Source organism: Dreissena polymorpha, chromosome 6 (assembly GCF_020536995.1).
Source record: "Dreissena polymorpha isolate Duluth1 chromosome 6, UMN_Dpol_1.0, whole genome shotgun sequence".
NCBI classification, from domain to species: domain Eukaryota; kingdom Metazoa; phylum Mollusca; class Bivalvia; order Myida; family Dreissenidae; genus Dreissena; species Dreissena polymorpha.
In genome coordinates this window covers 95,515,964-95,524,745 of record NC_068360.1, presented here as the reverse complement: position 1 = coordinate 95,524,745, position 8,782 = coordinate 95,515,964, and positions in this window count along the sequence as shown.

Here is an 8,782-nt window from a genome sequence, read left to right as displayed (position 1 = left end):
ACTCAATGAAAGTTAGATGACGTCTGTTAAGCCCATTTTAGAAGTAACCAGCATTGCGGTTTCATTTCTTTAAGCTTTTCCCCACCTAACACCAAGGGCGCCTTTTTGAAGAGAGTTTCTGTCCGTATCAACGGTCCCGCATTCCTTCTTACTCCCTTTTCGATGATCAAAGACATGGTCCCTGTAAGATTACATACCATATTGAGCTTTATTATTGTAAACATCTGTTAGCGCAAATATTATGGTACAATTTATTGAAACAGATTTATATGGTTCGTATTTAAGTATTTGTGACTTGAAAATATTTTTCAAAGTTTAAACATTGCTAGCCCATTTCGATGTTAAACAATTCACGTGGTTTCCATTTGATATTTGTTTTGTCATAACGATCGGAATTGAGCACATATGAACTAGCGGGATAAACAAAACGAAGTTTGTTTTCATAGCCTACAGTTTGTCCATCTAACTTACTTGATCGTAATATCAGTAACGACTGATCTGGAATTAGATATGCATGCCGCACAATTCTGGTCACACTCTGATGGTAAATCCTTGGACTTTTACAGCAGATGATATTTATGCGATCCGCCCCGTACGGTATATAAATGGTCTATAATAAAAATATATTGTTATATGCATTGATAGTCTATGACTATATACTAAATTATACTAAAGTATCTAAAGGTACTAAACAAAACGAGTGTTAAATAATTAAGTGTGGTCGTTCGCATCAGTTTATATTCCAAGTGTGGTCGTTCGCAAATGTTTTTCAAGTGTGGTCGTTCGCACATTTATTTTGCCCCTTATAAATTTACTAAAGACAATGTTAATAACCTTTTTAAAACTACTTAAATTTCGAAGCTGTTCTGTTGGTCTGTTTCGAAAAGTTAACAATTGACAACTTGGTATTTTAAAAGAGAAACGCACACAGAAACAATATGTGTGGTCGTCTGCATCGTCGAGTTGAATATTTGTCTTTGAATGTTCTCAAAAAGTATTATATCTAAAATATAAGCAATACATCAATGAAAGTAGAATTCGCACTGCGTACGGTGCACCTAGGCATTGTAACGTATGTTCTGCTAAAACGGAGAAAATATAAGAAAACATACCTTCGATTGACGTTTTGTCCGCAAAATAGCCGTGGTCGTTCGCATTTGTGGTCACTTGACAGTTTTTGTTCCCGCACATTGTTAATCTGTGATGTCTTTTAAAGCAGCAACTTGTCAATTAATTTATGATCCGAGGAGCCTAAATGTCAAATTCGTCCCACATATATACCACAATCAGAAGCAAAGTGAACATGTGTAAACAGCATAAAACCTCAACAGCCTGCGAGTAACTTGCAGTCTGTTCAGGTTTTATGCTGCTCATCAGTATCTAAGGGTTGGAAATGAAGCCTTAAAACTTGGATTTAGTAAGAAAGATATTTAATTAAATGTAACTTTCTACGGGACTACAAACATGTCATAATACGCATCTAAGTGGTGAATGGCTAAATGTCGAACTCGACCCTATACCACAGTGGTTATTAAAGACGCCACATTGAAGGTAAAATCAAATCAGTGATACCCCCCCCGGGCTATATCTGTCTTAATGGTACATGTACAGGTAGTTTTCTATCAACTCTGTTCTATTATACATTTATTTGACATTTTTACTGAAAAAAATTAATTCATAGTCAGTTTGTGGTTTCAGTTATTGAACATGAAGTAATAATATGCGAACAATTAGAAAAATAAATCTACAAAGATGAACTGCTTCTTAAAATACACACCATGTCGGTTATCATCTTTGGTTTAAATCCAAAAGATAAATACTTCTGAAAAAATAGATGTAACAGGTGAAAGGGGTTCAGTCATGGATTTATCCTCAATTAAAATAGATAATTATAAAGCTCTTCTAAATCTTTTCATTGCAAATATGTGAATTTCTAACATAGTGGTACATGCAACTCCAGATAAATGATTTAGAGGAATTTAATTTCTACAATTTCCAACGCGTAAAAGGGGTCTTGACAAGTGCGAATGGAAGCTTCAATATGTAGAATAACCAAAATTACCACAAATCCCCCTTATAGAAAATTAATTTATTTCAGAAACTGAAATGTCATTTAAGCAATATTAATTCTGAATTATATCACGTATATATGTAAATTTATAGGGAATATTGGTATTTGCGTAACTTAACGAAATCAACGTTATAAAGCGCTTTTTATGTCAGAAACAAGCGCAAAGTATTTTATGTTACTATTTTAATAAAAACGTATCGATGCCACCGTTTTGTTGGTCTGCACTTTTATACATAATACCATGGGGGATTTCGGTACCAGCTCGGTGTCAGAAAGCGTGTAAAACAAAATTCCAGTTGTAAAGCGCTATTCGTGTAAAATATATGTGGACAAAATGTTTCGTTAGTATTTCCGCAAAAAAATGGGTACATATCAGTGTAGATGTATTAATTTATTACTAATACCACCATTACACATAGTAACCGTTTTGATTCCGGTAGGGGGCAAGCGTTTGGGAGCGTGTTTAAAGTACCGGAACATCCGTTATACATAACTTATGTTCTTTATAAACTAACATTGTTTTGCATTTGCATAATAAATATGTGACACATCTCTTTTACCAGTGAGCCACGTGACTAAGTGGGCGGGGCGATCATCGTCCAGGCGAGATGTCAATTGGCTACTTGGCTTCAATCGACGGGTGCAACAGTATGGAAACAGTATCTCTGCCCAATCAAATACAAGTTTTTCAATTGGTCAATCTATATTTATCTGTTAAAAAAAGAGTAAACGAATTGCGATTTCCCAAACTGGCATTTGTCGCCCGAAGTTTTCTGGCTATTCCGGCAACATCGGGTCCGTCTAAGCGCGTGTTTTCGTCGGTCGGCTTGGTACTTACCAAGCTAAGGAACAGACTTAATAGCGGCTAAGTCGATGCAATTATTTTCATAAACAAGAACCTACTGTCAGTGCATCTTAGCAAATACAAATGAGATAAAACTGAATGTATTAAATGTATGAAGAATGTAGAGTATATATCGTTGTATGCTTTTGTTTTAGTTTTACGATGTGTGTGCGTGTGTTTTTAAAGAAATTACGTATTTTGCGACATTGATATTAATTAATTTGTTTATTAATTAAATAATTGAAAGAAAGAAACCATATTAATGCCTTTTTTAATTCTGTAAACAGTGCACATTAACATATTCACAGTGTTGTGATGATGGTAACAGCCTTATGTAGTTTTCTTACAACAGAATACGGATATCGGGATATATTCGGATAGCGGATACGGTTATCTGGATACCGATTTGGGATACGATTCCCATCTCTAATATTTACTAATAAATATATTACTTTATAGCGTTTTCTTTTGTTTGATATTTAAGAAGCGCTGGGCCTCACAAATTCCGTGAAATTACTGTATAATTTCTTGTCTTTTGTGAAGGGGAATGTTTTGTTTTTAATCCAATTATAATTGTGATTAATTCAGTGGCAAAATTAACTGTTGCACATTTACATATATTTATATTATATTTTTAATTCGTGCATAAGTAATAATTTGACAAATCATGCTGTGTAAACATTTTTTGTGTTAAATCAATTTATACCATGGCAAATACTTTAAGAAAACTTTAATATCCTTTTGCTTGAGAAAAATAGCACTTCCAAAGTAGGTGCAAGCACTTTGGGAATCTCTTTTGTTGTATAGTTTATCGACTTTAATTAAGTGCAAATAGTTTGTTATTTACTTATGCAATCTTTCCATTCAGACCTGGGAACAAAATAATGAGGAACATCCGACTACCTTTTCGGCAGTGCTGTCTAACCCTGCCTTTCATTTTAAATGACCTTTGTTAAGAGATAATGAAGTGTTGGGGAATTTATCAGCCAGTAAACTCTAACGAATAAATCGGAACATTTTATTGGCTGAATTTTTAGAAATCCCCAAGAACATCAGCCACATCACAAGGCCATTTTGACGATCGTATGTTATGTTACATTGTTGAAGGCTCAAAAGACTCATAGACGCACAATTTGGCCCAGCTACAATTACGCACACAATTTTATCTTACAGAATTTCAGAGTCAGTACTCGGTAGGTAAATTATCAGGGGAATACATAATGGACTATCTTTAAACGCCTTTTGATGATAACAGCGTTTTACTTTCAAGAAAAAAAAAACACGAACTATAGAGAAAATAAATGATTGGAAAACTATTGGTAAATTCCACTTATTTGCATTGTGAAAAAACAAATACAAACATACTAAAATTGTCATAATATGGGGACTATTGTTTAATTATCTAACCAAACTTGTGTAACGTTCAGTTCAATGGCACGAGTGCGTGACAAATATTTGTGTTTATTTGATAAATAGATACACGGGTTGTATACATTTATTTTAGTGCACAAATACTTTATAAAGAATATACAAATTAGGATGGTTCTAGATAAACATGTGATGCACCTTTAGCATTTTAGTTTTTTATATTAAACTATATGCAATTATATACAATTGTTTTGAACTCTCACGTTTGTGATTATTGCCAAATATCTTTTGTATTAAAGATATCAATTTTTTAACAGAAAATTGAGTATATTATTATTATTAATTTTTAAAACAAATTAAAAGTTGATTTATAAAAACATATGATAAAAGTTAATAAGAAATAGCACCAGAATATAAAAAAAACAAGCGGTATTAAATAGTAAGTTTTCATCAGTATTATTGTTCAAAATTAATGCACCATATAAACCAATGTATACAACATATAAATAATCGAATACTATTATGATCAAATAACTATGTCCGGTAAAACACTATAAGAGGTATGTTCGAAGAACGCACGTCTAAATATTTCAAATATGTATGGATAATTATTTATATTCTTCGTTTGTATGTCTGTAACGTTTATATATATACATGATCATTCATATGTAATAATCAGAAATTAGCTACGAAATCTGGCGCAAAACCCCGTTATTTGTTCGAGGGATGCAGCTAAGAACTGCGCACAAAAAGGCATTCGCTATGTTTGATCTTATTGAAATAACTCTTTATCGTTACAAATTATTTATTTATAGATAAGAAATACTAGTTGTATTAGAATTGTTGTTTATAACCGCTTGAGGGGTGAGCGCATCATTCCGAAACGTTTGATAGGCAACATTGGATATTGTACTTGTTCTTTTCAAACGCTAAGAATACCGTGTGTTTCATGTCTCAGTAAAAATACACTTACGCGAAATTCGGATTTTTAAGGTGAAATGTTGGAAGATTATGGAAACCGGAAAAAACGACCCATGGATGACCATAATCTTTAACTTGAAGAGAATGCCACTTCTTGTCAAAATTCGTGTCGTACATATGCCGGTTTGGTAAGTGAAATATAGATTGCTAAAAGGCAAGCATACCTTAGATTTGAATATAATATTCAGTATGACTGAGTCGTTGCTTGAGCGGTAGAGTGAAGTCAAAGGTATCTGTGAGTATACATATATCAATTACCTAACTGACTGTGCAACATATTTTATTTCTATAAAATTTTCTACTTTTGTTGTAATTAACTGCTACATGCAGTGAGAATATTTTGTAAATTATTGCGTGTTACGTTCTTTATTTATTTGGAAAGCGAATTTACTCTTTCTTTTAACAAAAACATGGATTTGTAGGGTGAATTTCAACGAAATTTAATAGTAGTCGATGTTATTTCTAAGTGTTAATCGTAGTTCTTGTATGCACAATTAAACAATTTATGAGTATTTGTTATGCTAAACCAACGATGTAAACACAATGCGGTAGTGAATGTATAAGTAGAGAAGTAACACGTGTGCACTCTTGGTGGTATTGTTAGTGAGTGACGCATCAATTGTTAGTGTCTATATAAACATGCAGATAACAACTTCTCGCTGAATCATACTAACAACGCGGGTGAACGTCGTCAAACTGCATAAAACGGGATCTTAAATAAATCATTTACTTCAGGGACCATGATGGATTGTCGTCTGCTGATATTATTGCTTACCAGAAGCCTTTTTCCGACCGTTGTTGTTGGTAAGGTGTTTCTTCTTCTTATGAAATAAATGGATAGCTTTTTTTTTGAAAATGTTAAATTTGAGTATGCAATGTATTATACGTCTATACATTTGTTTATAACATTTAGATGCGTGAAGTGCGTTAGGTACATGCATTATGCTCTGTACAAATGAGTACGGGGCATGGATTTGACATTCATTTTTGTTTTTATCAAGTTCGCACAACATACTAGGAGAAACGACTTACTTACTCGTGGGAACGAGTTAGGAAACTGCGAAATTCAAAACTAGCAAGATCGACGGTTTTGAGATTTGAAGATTTTCCCTCAAAATATTTGATTATTTTAATTATCGGTGCATTTGAATTATAGAAGAAAAGAAAACAAAGTATACAAGTCGACAAAACAAAATATATACTACTCACAATTTGCTAAGGATCACTTTTTATAGTATGTTAAATTAAGTACCCCGAGAAAATAAGTCGTTCCCTCGAGTTAATATGTCGTGGAAACGAGCTAGAAAGAAGAGGATAGAAATTTAAAAAGATTACAAAAAGAGGAGTAAATTTCACCTATTTGCAACCGTAAATAAGTATATATATACTGCATATTTTGTGTTATTTATTTGTTTTCCGCAAGTAACGCAGATATTTTCTGATGTAGCATGTATAGGCACCATGGTCTGTCGGTCTGATATAGATGTATAGGAACCAGGGTCTGGGGTTCTGATATAGCATGTATAGACACCAGGGTCTTGGGTTATGATATAGCATGTATAGGCACCACGGTCTGTGGGTCTGGAAGTTTGATTTAGCATGTATAGACACCAGGGTCTGTCGATTTGATATAGCATGTATGGGCACCACGGTATGTGGGTCTGGAGGTCCGATTTAGCATGTATAGACACCAGGGTCTGTCGATCTGATATAGCATGTATGGGCACCACGGTATGTGGGTCTGGAGGTCCGATTTAGCATGTATAGACACCAGGGTCTGTCGATCTGATAAAGCATGTATAGGCACCACGCTATGTATGTCTGGAGGTCTGATATAGCATGTATAGACACCAGGTTCTGTCGATTTGATTTAGCATCTATGGGCACCACGGTATGTGGGTCTGAAGGTCTGATTTAGCATGTATAGACACCAGGGTCTGTCGATTTTATAACGCATGTATCGGCACCACGCTTTGCGTGTCTTGAGGTCCGATTTAGCGTGTAGAGACACCAGGGTCTGTCGATCTGAATTAACATGTATAGCCATCAGGGTCTGTGGGTCTGGAGGTCTGATTTAGCATGTATAGACACCAGAGTCTGTCGATTTGATATAGCATATATGGGCATCACGTTATGTGGGTCTGGAGGTCTGATTTATCATGAAATACACCAGGGTCTATCGATTTGATATAGCATGTATAGGCACCACGGTATGTGGGTCTGGAGGTCTGATTTAGCGTGTGTAGACATCAGGGTCTTTCGATTTGATATAGCATGTATCGGCTCCACGGTCTGTGTGTCTGTCGGTCTGATATAGCATGTATAGACACCAGGGTCGGTCGGTCTGATATAGCATGTATAGACACAAGGGTCTGTCGATTCGATATATCATGTATGGGCACCACAGTCTGTGGGTCTGGAGGTCTGATATAGCCTGTATAGACACCACAGTCTGTTGATTTGATATAGCATGTATGGGCACCACGGTCTGTGGGTCTGGAGGTCTGATATAGCATGTATAGGCACCACGATATGTGGGTTTGGAGGTCTGATATAGCATGTTTAGGTACCACGGTCTGTCGGTCTGATATAGCATGTATGGGCAACCCGTCTGTGGATCTGGGGTTCTGATATAGCATGTATAGACACCAGGGTCTGTAGGGTTATGATATTCACATCAAAAACAGTATATGCTAAATATATTGCTAAATAATGGTGATATTTTTCGAGCAATTGTACGGAAACTGTTTACGATTATCCGCCTTCTAAGAATAACATAAATCGTATTTGATTCATTTACAAGCAAGCATTTGCATGTTCCTTGTTACATAAAGGTTAATAATCATCGATTCGATGATGAATTGCACTTAGAAGATGTCGAAATGGCTTATTTAACGAACATTTATGTAAACAAAATGTTAGAAGCTTGAATATCTAGTTTACACAATTATTTATTTGTAAAAATCATGACTTAATAGTAAGCAGTTGTAACAAACAAGCTATAATTAATAAGTTTATAAGTATACATGTCGATTGCAAATACAATTTAATTATGTTTTACAGTCTACAAGACAGTTGCATTAAATGGATTTGTGATTTCTAACACAAATGTCAAATATTTACGAACAAATACAATTTATACTCATATATATATATTACACACTGGTTCCTATCTAATACCATGGCATCATTTAACACCATGACAATGGTGGACTCAAATATTGGTGTCATTTGATAAGATTTAATATCTTTATTTTGTATTTTTATTAACATTAGTTTTTTAATGTAAACCTTATAAACAATAAACATTTGTATACATGATTTGCATAATACACAAGAAAACGACTACATATAAGAATTTAATACAGATCAGGAAGGATTTTATATTGCTTTTGATCTCCATGGGGATTTAACAGTGTGATGAGCTAGAATGAGTAATTTACATTGAAACAATATTTACTGAAATACGTTTACATAGTATTTGGTGATATCTGCGAACGACAACTATGTTAGGTAAT